Source organism: Pseudopipra pipra, chromosome 3, assembly GCF_036250125.1.
Source record: "Pseudopipra pipra isolate bDixPip1 chromosome 3, bDixPip1.hap1, whole genome shotgun sequence".
Classification (NCBI taxonomy): domain Eukaryota; kingdom Metazoa; phylum Chordata; class Aves; order Passeriformes; family Pipridae; genus Pseudopipra; species Pseudopipra pipra.
This window is the reverse complement of record NC_087551.1, coordinates 101,667,343-101,681,560: the sequence shown is the minus strand read 5'-3', so window position 1 is coordinate 101,681,560 and position 14,218 is coordinate 101,667,343. Positions and strand designations below refer to the sequence as shown.

At 42.4% G+C, this 14,218-nt stretch overlaps 1 protein-coding gene across 1 annotated transcript in view; it reads right to left on the bottom strand.

Annotated features, from left to right (window-relative positions):
- Positions 1-12,806, bottom strand: part of HPCAL1 (hippocalcin like 1) — an 80,443-nt gene extending 67,637 nt beyond the window's left edge. Inside the window, exon 1 of the mRNA XM_064650517.1 lies at positions 12,727-12,806. The gene's annotated coding sequence lies outside the window, so the exon portion shown is untranslated. The remainder of the gene's footprint in view (positions 1-12,726) is intronic.
- Positions 12,807-14,218: the final 1,412 nt, after the last annotated feature.

The following is a 14,218-nucleotide window of genomic DNA, read 5'->3' as shown; positions in this document are numbered from 1 at the left end:
CTTCCAGCTGCAACTACATACAGGATGGTGCAATCCAGGTAGCCAGAGAAATGCCACCAAGATTTCAGATGATTTAGAGTCCTAATGCTTGATAACGAACAATTCTTGAGTTACAGAAATCCCTTGGGAAATGAGGAAGAACGGCTTTAGAAAGTTGTCAACTGCTCACAAAAAATCTGAGATGAACAGAAGCTGCAGATTCATTCCTGCAATGAGTTTGTAAGGACTGCTGCTCCCCTCCCAGAAGGGCAATGGAGCTGGAAACAATCTGGAAAATACGTCTTATGAGGAGCAGTTGAAGGAGGTGATGTTGTTTAGCCTGGAGAAAAGGAGGCTTGCAGGGGACCTTTTTGCTTTCTACAACTACCTGAAAGGAGGTTGTAGCTAGGTGGGGCTCAGTCTCTTCGTACAGGTAACAAGTGGGCAAGAGGAAATGGCTTTGAGTTGTGCTAGGGAAGGTTTAGATTGGATATTAGGAAAAATTTCTTCACGAAAAGCTTTGTCAAGCATTGGAACAGGCTGCCGTGGGAAGTGGTGGAGTCACTGTCCCTGGAGGTATTAAAAGACATGTATATGTGGCACTTAGGGACATGAATTAGTGGTGGACTTGGCACTCTTAGGTTAATTGTTTGATTCAATGATCTTAGAGGTCTTTTCCAACCTAAATGATTCTATGAAGGCATTTGCAAAACTGGTCCCTCTGGGTGTGTCTGGCTTTTTTGAAGTTCTTCTTTTGATGATGTGTTTGTTAAGTCCATCTGTAATAATCCCATGATGACCTAGTGTGGACTTTCACAAACTTAAATCCATAGCTGCTCTGGCATCTCACCTTTTGTTTGATTTTTCTTTGTGCCTTTCATTCTGTTTCCACAGTCAGGAGTGAGAAACAAAGATGGATTAAATTAGATCCATCTGCATCATTCCAACTATGCTGAATTTGAAGATAATGTGTGAAATTCCTTTGGCTGTCTGAGGTTTAATCATCAAGGGATTAGACAGAAACTGAAGTGTTTGAGGTATGTGGCATGCTGCTAGTTTTAAAATTTCTTCCATAATAATGTAAGCTTCATAAGGGTATTGCTAATCTTGAATTATTATCTGTCTTCCTGTGGTTTGCCATGATTAACTTGAGGAAGAGACTAAAGCAATATTTACCTTTTTTGAGAAGCTTATCAACTTGACCTGGGCAGCCCAGCACCAAAAAGCAAAGGAAGATACTGCTGGCAAGGATTAAGGATTCAGCCCAATTTTTCCCTGTTGGTCTTCTGATGTCTGTCATGATTGTTGAGATGGAAATGCTGGTGGTGTCCTTGACGGCCGCCAATTGCTCCAGATGTGTTTAGACTGGGAGTCTGGCAGAAGGACTGTGTGGGTCAGACAGGTTCCGACCTGCCTCTCCCAGAAGAGCCAGGACTTGCGTCCACTGCAAACAGTGACAGCAAAAGCATGTCTTCTGGCTTTGAGCTGGGGACATGGTCATCCTGGTCACACTGTCATCCTGGAGGTGGAAGGCACACACTTCCCCAGGGGAAGCTGCTGGTCAGCAGTTTAACCTGGAAAAGAGCTCTGGCCTGGCTGGGCCATTTGCAGAACAACCTTGAAGGAGGAGTTGGAGGAACACCCCTCTCACTCCCTCCACCATTGAGCTTCCTCACAATGTACATTTGACAGAAGAAAGCAATTTTTTGAAAGACAATGTAATTATACTTTTTAAACCCTCTTTTAATCTTGCTTTTGGAAATCCTTCAAGTGTCAGGAACCACTTTAGAGCAATTCGAATGAGAACAGTAGTGGAGAAATGAGCCAGTGTTATTTACCTGTGATAAAACTGGTTGGCAGGTGCTTGGGGAAATAAGAGGGAAAATTGTTTCTATTTTCTTTGATAAATTTTGTATTCCAGTAATAAGCCTCTAGATGCTCATCTATAAAGCCTCCTATTTTTTGCTACCAGTTGCTGGGCCTTGAATCTTTGCCTGCATCAGTTTAACCCCTCTTTGTGCTCCTTTGCATTTCCAAGTTGCACTTAACAGGCAAACATGACTTGGGAAATGCCAGCTACACACATGGCTCTTGCCTGCAGTGTGGGCAAGCAGCATGGCCTGAACAGACAGACCTAGTATGTAATGTAGTACCAAAACAAATGTGCCAAGTGGTTTTGCCAGTCATCTGGATCACAGAGACTGGAAGTGGAAAAGAGCAGGTAGGTTTTTACAATGCATTTTCCTGTCAAAGCAGGATTGTTCCCTGCAGTATTTTCTAGTGTACTTCCCTGGCCTGTTTTAAATGACCTTGTAGGATGGGGAGAAATGGGAGGGGGGAAATCTGCTAGTTACCTCCGAAGTATCTTTGTCTACTTTGAATAATATAATGTGGAGCAAGGGCAAATGAGTGCTCAGAGAATTTAGCTACAACACAATAATAATGTAATTTTTTGCATGCTTTTTCATCTCCGACCTACTTGCTATGCCTGCTACTGTGCCAGTAACATCAGATAGATTAAAAAAAAAGTAACAAAAATTGTGTCAATAATCCATCTTTGCATGATTGCTCTTCTTTCTCTTAGCAGGAGATTGTCTTGGGTGCTTTCTTCCCCTGAGAGGAAAAATAAATGGTAAGAGCTGTGATGATTGGCAGCAAGCCTGAGAATAGCAGATGTGAGCCTGCACAGCTGGACAAATAAAAAATGCACTTTCTACCTACATTTTTATTAAGGTTGCCCCAGGGACACCCCAGTGCCTAGGGGGCCTTAGCATATGAACAGACAAAGCCATCAGGCATATTTACATATATGAGAACACTTGGTGTTCTTTTCAAAGTCAAAGAGAGCAACAATTAGAGTAACATAAAGGAAAATTGGCTGCGTGGTTTTTCTCTCCTGTAATAGAAAGACTGAGGGTGGAAATATTAAAAAAAATTAGGTTTGACAGAGGTGAAGAATTTATGAATTAAACTGGCACATTTTCATTTCATTTACTGTTGAGTACCAGTTTATTACATGGAAATTTAAAAAGGACCTCCCAGGCTGCAGTTGCTGTATCAGATGCTAAAGTTAGATGGTTTAGATAAGATTTTTATATGAAAGTTTCTTACACAAAAAGGGAAAAATCTTGCCAAATAGGGAAAATTTAAAAGCCTCATTTCTCTCTATGGTGCTTTACTGCAGTTTTTCACTCTGAGATTTGCCACAGTGTTTGCTGGGATTTATTATCAAACAAAGTTTGGTGCCAGGGACATTTTAGCTGTATCTAGTAACAAAAAAAAAAAAAAAAAAAAGGAATTTCCTACACTCCATAGCCTGCACATGCTTATTTCCAGTTGCATTTACCAACAATCCTGTTCTCCCGCAGGGTCTCCACACAAGGATACCCACCTTCAGGGTAGAGCAGCAGGGCCTTGAGTGTCTGCCAGTGATCCTGTGGCTTTCCCACCTGGGCTTGGCATTCCCACTCAGGCTATTTCCTCATGCTGGCAGCCTCAGCAATTTCAAAACAGAAAATGACATGTTTAATTTGTCTGAGCAGAAAATAACGGGGAGCTCTTGAAATGGATGAGGTCTTATGGAGTAAAGTAGCCATTGAAAAACTGTCATGTCTATGAGATCTAACAGAGTGAACTCTGGTTTTGTGGTCCAACATGGCAAATTTATGCTGAGAGAGCTGGAATAGAGTAAGAAAACTCAAGTGTTTCTATGGAGCAGAAAATATCAATGCTGTTACTTGTTGCTATTCTGAACCACAACAGGAGAATGGAAAAGTCAGAAATTAAATATGAAAACATACTGGTGTGTCTAAATGATAATCAATGTTTGAGCTTGGTATTACAAAAGCTTTAAAAGGCAAAACAAAACAAAGTATTTTTGTTCAATCAGGGCAATGAAAAATAATACACTAAACCTGGTATTTCCCCACAGCAACTTTCAGTTTTGCTGAGACTGCTTTTTTTCATATGGCTAAACAAAAGAGGAAAAGAAAGAAACTTTCTGAGATGTTGGAGCCAACAAGATGCTAATGTAGTACTCTTCTAGCCTGCATGCTCTGGGATGCCTTCCAGAGCCCTGCAAAAGCCAGGGGATTCCACACACAGGCATCAGGATGCTACTGCCCCAGCACACTGGGGTTAATGGTCCTTGCATCATATTTGCACTTCTCGTCCAGGGCTCAAACCTTCCTGCTGGGACATCCATGTCTTCATGCTGCTGCCATCTGCATAAATCCACCCTGAAATACTTAATACTGAAATTAATTTCCATACTTAAAGTGAACTTATAGAAAGATTGGGACAGACTTTTTAGCAGAGCCTGTTGTGAACAGACATGGGGTAATGATTTTAAACTAAAAGAGGGCATATCCAGACTAGATATAAGGAAGAAATGTTTTATAGTGAGGGTGGTGAGACACTGGAACAGGTTTCTCAGAGAGGTGGTGGATGCCCCATCCCTGGAAACTTTCAAGATTAGGTTGAATGGGGCTCTGAGCAACCTGATCTAGTTGAAGATGTCCCTGCTCATTGCAGGGGGTTTGACTACGTGACTTTTAAAGGTCTCTTCAAATCCAAACCATTCTGTGCTTCTGTGAAAACAGAGGGCCTCATAAAGCAGCATTTCTCGTGGGATCAAGGTCTCCCTCTCAGTACCTGAAGGCATAGCCATGCGGATCATTCAGTGCAATTTGGAGAAAGTCAGTTTAATTTTGGCACTGGTGGTGGAGCACTCTTGTATTGCTCCTGTTAGTAATTAAGAGAAAGCAAATCTCAGGGGAGGACACTGAAAGTATTAATTAACAACACTTTCAATGAGAAAAAAATTAGTAATTTTGAAAATGTTGGTTTATGCCTGAAGAAAACACTTAAATAGGGTAATCACATTGTTGAGCATTTGACAGATGCACACTAATAAGTAAATGGGGATATTGATTACACATTTAAATAATCACCAGATCATCCATGCTGTTGCAGGAATGTCCCAATTCTCCTGCCTCAAGCTTTGATTTCAAGTAGTGAAAACCACACTTAATTCCAAGCATTCAGACAACTACATTTCACTCACTGGCCTGGAAAATCCATGTGTATTTCCCATCAGCTGAAATGGCACGACTTATTCCGTGGGCAGGCTACTTTCTAGCTTTGCTAAGCATCCTGTGCTATCTTTGCTACAGCACTATCAAAACATACATTTTTTTAATAAAATCAGTGGAGAGAGGGGCAGCAACTCTGCAACTAAAAAGACTCCCAGTTTTCATGGATGTTGGATCACATTTTATCAGAACACAAACCATGAGGCATTTTGCTTCAAGCAGAGGATTTTTCCCTCCAAACAGACAGTAGTCCAATAAAAGAGCCCACTAGCAGGATCCTGGACGACATGTGACACTGTGTCCTCATCAGCATCCCGCAGGTGTTCTGGCGAGGTACCTGGTGCTGGAAGCACCCGCCAGTGTGGCTGCGCCCAGCTGTTCTGCCTGACAGCATCCAAAGGCACAGCTTAGTGAAGCCACAGCAGCTCCTCTGAGCTCAGATTGCCATGCAAATACCACCAGATTCTTCGTATTATCATGATACCAAGTATCCTGTTCTATACAAAATGATATCCAGGCGAGTAAGAGAAACTGAGTTATTTACTTCAAGCTGAGGGTATCTGAACAACATTTATTGTACCTGACAGAGACTTTAGAGACATCCCTTCACAGTGACAGAGACTGAGAAATAATAAAGGGCACACGATGATTCCCTAAACCAGATGAATTCCTAAAAAACACTGGATTGGGTCACCTTTTATGTAAGAGTTTTCAGCACTTAATAATTAATGTACAGGTTGGCTTCAACCATGCGAAGAGCATGTTTCTGCCCTTGCACACATGAACTCCCCAAAGTGACACAACTGCTGCTTTGCTTTGGGTTTCTGTCAGGAGCAACCACCCTTTATTGGCATATAGAATTTAATTTTTGGTAACAAAAACGTAGGTAAACAAGTTACAGTAGCAGGCGTAGAAAGCAAAAGTAGGGACTCTGGAGCATTTGGGATCTTCCAATGTCTTTATCTCCTGGCTCCTCCTCATTATGTTTTTCTTTCATATCAGCAATGCATTTTTCCACTGGAAAAAAGGCTGTTTCTTTTGAGTCATCTCTGCAGGGAATCTCCTGTAGTGGGGCTCTATCTGCCAGGCAGCAGTGGCCACTGGCAGCCACGCCTTCTCCAAGGCAGGTCCTATCTCCTGGTGGTGGCATTGAAATAAAAACACAGACATCCTATTAATAGCCAAACTGTAGACAATTCCAGATGTGGAATTTGGTTTCTAAAATTACAGACTCGACCAAGCCAGAGCTGAACCAGTAAAATTCAGCTGTGTTTCCTCTGACTCATAACTGGTTTTTCAGAGAGGTTTTCAGCAAAAATTTTTCAGCAATTCCTCTGTTGTTGCCTGACTCATACTGAAACACCAAAATCATTGTTAAAGTGGAATCATAGCAAAGGGAGTGTGAATACATGTTATTTATCAGTTCAAAATGCTTTAAAAACCATATTTTGCTATGAAGCATGCTTTGTCCAATAATTAAATACAGTATTATTTACAAAAGCAAACCAAAAATCTGTCATATAGGGCATAGAGAAAGTTAAGCACTTAAGAAACAGCAAATTTTAAATATAAGGTTAATTTATTCTTCAATAAACCTTCATTTATCCTTCTGACACATGTAATATTTGTGTTCAGCATCCCACCCACTTTCAGTCTGAAGACCCTGTCCATGCCAGCTGGAAGGAGGATGCTCATTGTGAAGTATGAGTTGTTCAGATGTCCCAGGATGGGCAGTGGTACAAAGTACATGGCTGTGAGCTTTGATTCCAGATCCTGGGAGCAGAAATGTATGCAGGGGTGGGGGCAGAGGTGCTCCCATACTCCCCCAACAGTGCAACATGATGGGAGAGAGGCTGGCTAGCAGGCCACTGAAGCCTCTGCTCTTGAGGAAAGATTCCAGACCTGTTGTAGTTTCTATTGTGGATGATCCACTGCAGGAGGGTCATGAAGGCATCAGTCCACCACTCTCTCCGTGGGTTTTCAGCTAGGAAGCAATAGCCCTTTGCCTGTCGAAATACCATGCTTGGGAAGGACCTGGGCCCCAGCTGTAATGGGAGCCCAGCTAACCCACCCTGGGCTTTGCAGTGTCATAAAGCTCAGAGGCCTGTGAAAGTGGACCTCAAAGGTGGGTTTTGTGAAAAAAAAAAAAAAAAAAAAAAATCTGCAACAATGATTTCTTTGCTTTTTAAATTAAATCTCAAACTGTTGCTGCAGAAGAAGGGACTGAAACAAAACCCTGAAGTCTGGGAGCTCATATTTACCTTCTCACCAGCTCTGCAGATACTTAATTTGAATGTTGCTTCATCTCCTGTCTCCCTCATGTATCATCACTAATTAAAGTACACACTCTGCACTTACCCAAAGGAGGATGTGGGAGGCAGAAGAGGCTCAATCTCATTTTCTGCTGCTGTATTGCCTCTGCAGAGCCAAACACAGGGGAATGGGGGTCCTGGTCAGAGCCTGGTGGCTGCAGCACAGACCTTTTCCTCCTTTGTGGTGAAGGAAAATCCCCAGTATGTGAATGGCAGCCTCCATGGGAAAGGGTTCAGAGAAAGAAGGGGCTGTGACTCCCTGGGCAGATGGGCTGAGCATAGTGAGGGCAGGAGTGACACCCCAATGTGAGTGCTTCTCCCCACACCCCTGCTCTGGAGACTGCTCAGGCTCCAGCTGAGGAAGCCAGAGGAGCTGTGCCAGCAGCAGCCTCACAGGTCTGTGATTTGGTGCCTCCATGCCCTCCACATATGCCTCCTAACTTCCAACTCAAGTGAAATTCAAACAAAGCCTTACAGCTTTATTTGAACACATCTTCCCCAGCCTGCATCCCAGAGAGACACCCCTCTCACATGTCCCACAGAGCCCGGCCATTCCCAAATGCAAATTCACTTGCTCTCAGCAACAAAATGAGATTGCTGACTTCTCCCCAGCTTCTGATTCCAGGCTAGAAGTCTGTCCTTTTCAATCTCCCCACTGCACACTTGCTGCACTTCACCCCCACTCCAGCCAAAACGTGGGGGTGTTTTTGGCAGTGCTCAGCTCTGCAGCCACACTGGTCCCTGTGCTCACAGCAGCCCCAGCTGCTCCGCAATGCTGCAGGTGGCATCAACCTGTAAAGGGAGACTTTAAAGCCTATGAATGCCAGGGAGGGAATAGAGACACTATTAGTCTCAGAAATTGTCTATGTCTCAAAAGATTCAAGATGGTGTCAGAGGAGGACACGCTGAACTCAGCGTGTTTAACATCTAGACAAAGTCTTTCCCTTGTCCCTGTCTGGAATTCTAGTGCACGCTCTGCCCTACATGAGCGAAATGCATCCGTGTCCATAAAAGCTGTGGAAAAGCACTGCCGAGAACTTCCACAGCTCTGAATAATTAATTCACAGAACTATAAAAAGCTACAAGGGAATGAAATTTAGAAAAATCTAGTTTTAGGATAATTATAGGTCAAATCAGGAGAACACTTGGACCCAAGACAGATGCATTAGTAGGACAATTGCGCATAGTGGATCAAATTCAGACTCGACAGAACTGCATAGTCTTCTAAAGAGCTCCTCTCAGGGTGGATTCAGCCCAGGGAAAGAAAGCAGCCCGTGCAGATAATTTGATGAAGTGAGTAGAAATCTAAAATAGCACCTCTTAGTAGAGAAAGCATAAAGGAAAGAAGTAAAATTGTTTCAGGTTAGCATTCATGCCCCAGGTGTAAATAGAGAGTGATATTCTCTGAAATGTTTTATTATAATGCTAGTTTAACGTGCTTTCCTCTCACCCTGCCTCCACTGCCATGTCTACTGTGTTACCACTGGTTCTATAAAACTCCAGTTTGTTTGCAGACCTTATCACATGCAGGCTTTTTTCAAAGCTCCAGATGCTGGAATTCATGTGTTGGTTACAGAGAGAGACCTTCATTTTCCTAATCAGTTATATTTCTAGTCCATATTTTTTCATGGCAGGTTTGAAAACATTTACCCTGAGCCCTGAGTCACCAGCAAGCAAACAGAGAAGTTTTATTCCATTTTCCCAAGTTTTAAGCCAGTCATTACTGTGTCCAGTAAGATGTTGAATCCTTGGGACTGCCCATTTAACTTGCCACTCTCAGATAGGGAGGTGTGAGATTTTTATAGTTTACCTATTAACACATGTAGTCAGGCTGTATACTGGGCATGTTTTAATTGAGTACTAGAGGAGCCAATGTTGTGTGACTGGTTTATGGAAAACATCAGGCAACCCTAGTGCCCTTGGCATCTCAGTGGGCTCCACAACGCTCAGCACAGGACTCCCCCACACAAACTCTGCCTTTATTTGTGTCTTTCTGGTGAAAGATCATACCCATGGAGAGGCAGAAGTTCATTACCTTTTTTTAGTAACAATAACAGATCACCTGAGAATTCAGTTTTATGCAAGTCACAAGTGGCAGGTTACTCACAGACCAACAGGGAAATTATCACTACTTCAGAGGAGCTGTTTTAGTGTCCAATATCCCGTTTCAGTGTGACTCTCAGTGGCATGGGACCAGGCACTTCCAGACATTTCTGCTGCCCAAAAGGACATGTGAAATGGCAGAGGGACCTGTCTTGTATCAGCTTATGTTTGCACAAGCTCCCTGTTATGGAATCATTCGTTACCAATATGAAGTTACTGGGTGCAACCATAGCATGCTATCAAACAAGTGCTCTTTTTACAGTAGTGAGCTATGATTTTCTACAGACTTCATTTATTAAGAGAATTGGTATCCTTCAAAGCAAAAGGCTCTCCTATATGCAATTGCCATTCCCTGGACTTAAAATGTGTGTGAAAGGAAGTATGTGTTATAAGCAGATATCCTCTCCTTCATTTGCAAGTGCAGGAGCTGTTTGACATGAAAGGAAGCAATTGGAGAGAGGAAGCAATCATTACTGTATCAGTTGAAAATGCATCTAGCCTGCTGGGAGGGTTCTTGCTGCAAGGGGAACAAGAGCTCTTAAGTGGGTGTCAAGTAAAGGATCACATATTTCTCTTGTGTCCAGAAATATTAGGGTCAATTGAAGAGAAGAGCATCTGGTGAGGGTGCAGGTGATGGAGAAATAGAGTGTATGCCTATTAGCTTACAGACAAGGCAAAGCAAGTGGGAGCTGCAGGCTGGACCAGGGCAGGATGATAATTCAAAGCAATGATGACAAGCTAGGGAAAAGGCCTGGGAAAAGGATGTGGTTCAGTAGGGACACGTGTGAGGTAGGCAGGAACAATCAGCTGTGCAAACAGACTGGGTTCAGCTGCAGCAGCTCTGCCAAAAAAAGAGCTGAGAGTGTGGTTGTGGATTGCAGAGTGAACATGAATCTACAATGTTGTGTTGTTGTGGAGAAAATAGATGTTTTCAGTCTGGATATAGGAGGAACAGGGTCCATACAATGGGAAATTACCCTTCCACACTAGCTAGAGTAATGTGCTGCGGCTCAAGGAGTGGAGCTTGCAGGGAGCCTAGCTGCCAAGCAGGGGTGGAAAACATCCTGAGAGCAGAGGCTGACTGAATTGGGGTTTAGCCTAAATATGTACAGCCTGAAGAGAAACATAATCCTCCACCTATGTAAAATGTTGTCATAAATGGATGGGGATGTCCACAGTAAACAGGAGCAATGAGCTTAAATTAAAGCAAGTGAAAGTCAGAGTATGCATGGGAGAAAAAAGTCCTGCAGGTAAGGGTAGCAGTTAGGGGGATTGAAATTTCTGTCAAAACAGATCAGACAGGTTAGAGATGATAAAGTGGTAAAACCTGCCTTGAGGCTGGAGAAAAAATTAAATGAGCTGTTGTGAATCTTTCTAGCCCTGGTTTTCTGTGATTTATCAGAGGATTCACAGCTGCAGTTTCCCACATTTTCAGTGTTTAAAAATGTAGCTCTCCTGGCTAACACCACAGAGGAGATGATGGGAGAAAGTGGAAGCCCTCTTGTCTAAGTCCAGTGACACCTCACCAATTTTGGAGCAAAGCACCTGTGAAGTCTCCAGCAAGCTGTGCTCTGGTCTCCTCTGGAGCTGAGAAAGTAATGCTCATAGCTTTCTTCTCTGTTTTTGTGGAGCTAAAACATCAGCAACAAATTACAGATGGTTCAAAATAACAGCAGTGTTTCAGTCCAGCTTCCTGGTTGTTTAACTCTTTTCTCTCCCATCATCCCTTGTCAATCCAATGCCAAGCTGTTGACTTTTCTCAATTCCTTCTGCTTTTGTAGCAGAAATTATTCACAAATTGAAATTCACATGGCCTTTCAGGCACCCAGAGGCTACTATGAAAGTGTTGGCTCAGTTCTGGTTTCTTCATTTGCTGTTTTTGAGGGAATCAGTAATGCTGCCCGTTGACTAATAGAATGGTGAGTTACAGAGAGGACAAAGCCTGACTCTTCACCAATAGACACCAGAAAAGAACAAGGGACAGTGTTCAGAGATGCAGCAAGGGAATTATGGAAGACATTTCCATTGTGAGGGTAGATAGTCAAGCAGAGGAAAAGTTGCCCAAGGAAACGGTGGTTTCTCCATCCTGGAGTTTCAAAACTCAATGGAATGAGGCCACAGACAATCTCATCTAATTTTGAAGTTGACCATACTGTGATCAGAAGTGGGACTAAGATCCCAGAGGGCTGTCCCATGATGCCCACAGAGGTAAACCAGAAATTTCCTAAGTGACAGCAGAATTTCCCATTCTTCTTCATACCTAGAACACACTTTTCACCTATTTTTGTCAGTGATGAAGGTGTGTGTCCACGCTGCTCCAGTCATGCCTAGTGCCACCAGCTGACCCAGGACTTGCTGATGAGTCTGTTCCACACCACATCTCACCTCTCATCTCTCCTTGGATCATTTCTCCTGCTGGACTCTGTCTGGAGACTGGTTGATAAGGACAAACACCTCATTTGCTTGCTTTGTTTTATTGTAACAGAATAGGTAAATACACCAACATGGTCTTTAAAATAAAATTAAAAAAAAGAAAAATGAACACCCTTTCTTTCATTGCTGTGCCACAGCAACATCGGAAACAACAATTTATGCTAACTCTTCTCCCTTTCTCATGGCATTTGTTGGGTTTTTAGGGCCTTAGTAAATCCACTAAATGTCAGCCAGAGAAGACACACCATAGCAGTAATGGCTATAATCAGGACAATCTCAAAATACACTTTACAAATACTGCAAAGCATTCTCTCTATCTGGAGAAAAAAAAAAGTGAAAATCATCAAGACTAATGTGTTACTCAGATCACAATGAATATCTTAAAGACCTGAAGGTAACTGCTCTTCCCAAGTCTCACACATATTTTTACATAGGCTTTGCTCACAACTGCACCAAACAGTATTTGTCTTCTCTGTATCTGCTGGATGTCTAGCTGTGATTACATGTCACCAGGAAGAACAGAAGCCGTTTTGACTTTCAGAGCCAGGGTGATTTGGCAAAACAGGGCTATTGGGAGATGACTGTCTTGTAACCAAGCCAATTTTAGCACAGCTCTGGAAGCTCTATGCTGATGCAACCATGACAGTATACATAAGGAAACTATCCTGTATTCTTGCAACAATTCTCCACTTATTAGCTAGAAAATAAATTTTCAGGAGTGTTCTATTTCAGATATCTAAAGCCAAGACAATGTTTAAAATCAGCACAAAAACTTCTTGGTTAAAATATTAAAAATCTGAACGTACCTTTACATCCACCATTATAAAGGGATATGCAAGGCTAACAGGGCTTCCATCCCTTCCATAGTGTGGCTTTCCTGATAAGAGGGGTACTTAGTTGTAGGTGGTGCTAAAAGAGCCTTTCCGGGTGCTTGCACAGGGAAAGGATAGACGAGACAATCGATCTGCTTGGATTTAAAAAGACAGATTTATGAAGAATAATTGCCTTCTTACTTGGCAAAGAATGTGTATTGCCTCTAAGGGACTCACAGCTGTGTTCTGTTCTCGTGGAGTTAACAGGGTTTAGGAAAAATATTTGATCTATTCGTCCCTCCTTAATTCAACATAGCTGAGAATCTCCCAGGATATTTCTATTTGAATTGTAGCTGGCTTTCCATTTCAACGTGTTGGCAGTGAATATCTGTCACACTAATGGCATTTTCTACATGGAAAGGTATCATCAACACTTACAGTAGAAAGCAGCATATACATCACCCAAATGGCTGACTGTGTGTTGTAGGAAAAGCAAGATGGGCTACCTTTATCTTTGACTGTGAATGCAGGTTGCCTTGAGCAACATGAGCTTTGCAGACAGATTCCCAGATTTTGTACCATTTCTGAGCTAGATTGACAGCTCTGGCATTAAGCTTCATTTAAAGCTAAGCCACAATTAAGTACAAAACAAATAGATCAGGCAGCAGCACCACTCATGTTCATAACAAGCTTTAAAAACTTCATCCATCATTTCCTGTAACTGTGCAGAGATGTTGGGCTCTTACCTTTTAAAAAGACAAGATTTTTAATTTTTAAAGTTCATATTTGCTCAGTGCTTGAACACAGTTGGAAAATCCCTGTATAACCTTCTTCCCAGGGAAGAGGAGGAGGCAAAATCCCCTGCAGGAGCTCCTGAAAAATGACCACAGAATTAAATGGGTAATACAAAAACCATGAGCCTAAAAGAAGAGAGAAAAGTAAATTTCAACTCCAAACTGAGGTGGGTTTTTTTCTTCTTTTTTTTTTCCTTCTGGAGACACAATGCTGCTTCAATAGGCCTATGTTGATGCTATCAGCACTGAAACCAGCATTTATAGAAATATGATGCAGCCCCCAGCAGAAACAGTTTGCAAACCCCCTCAAGTGTTACCTATCCACCCTAACTCAGACTCTGAAGCTCATAATTTATGTTCTTTCACTTATATGAAGAACCTGAGCTGAGTTATAGAATCATATTTTCAAGGTAGATCATTAATACTCGCAGAAAAATCTGTCCCGTGGAAACTGTGTCTTCAGGGAAGTGTTACTTAGGCATGAATTCTAAGTTCTCTGGCTATGTTAAGCGCTGAAAGTATGTTTCAAAGCTAATTTCTCTTGTGTAGACCTTTACAAGACAAGAAAAAGCCTGCTGTGCTACACACAATATCTGTTAGGCTCTGCTGGATGTCGAGGGACCAAGACATTGCCCAAGTTCATGTTAGGACCCGGGTACAAGGCAACTCCTCCATTTACTCTGCAGGAAGGA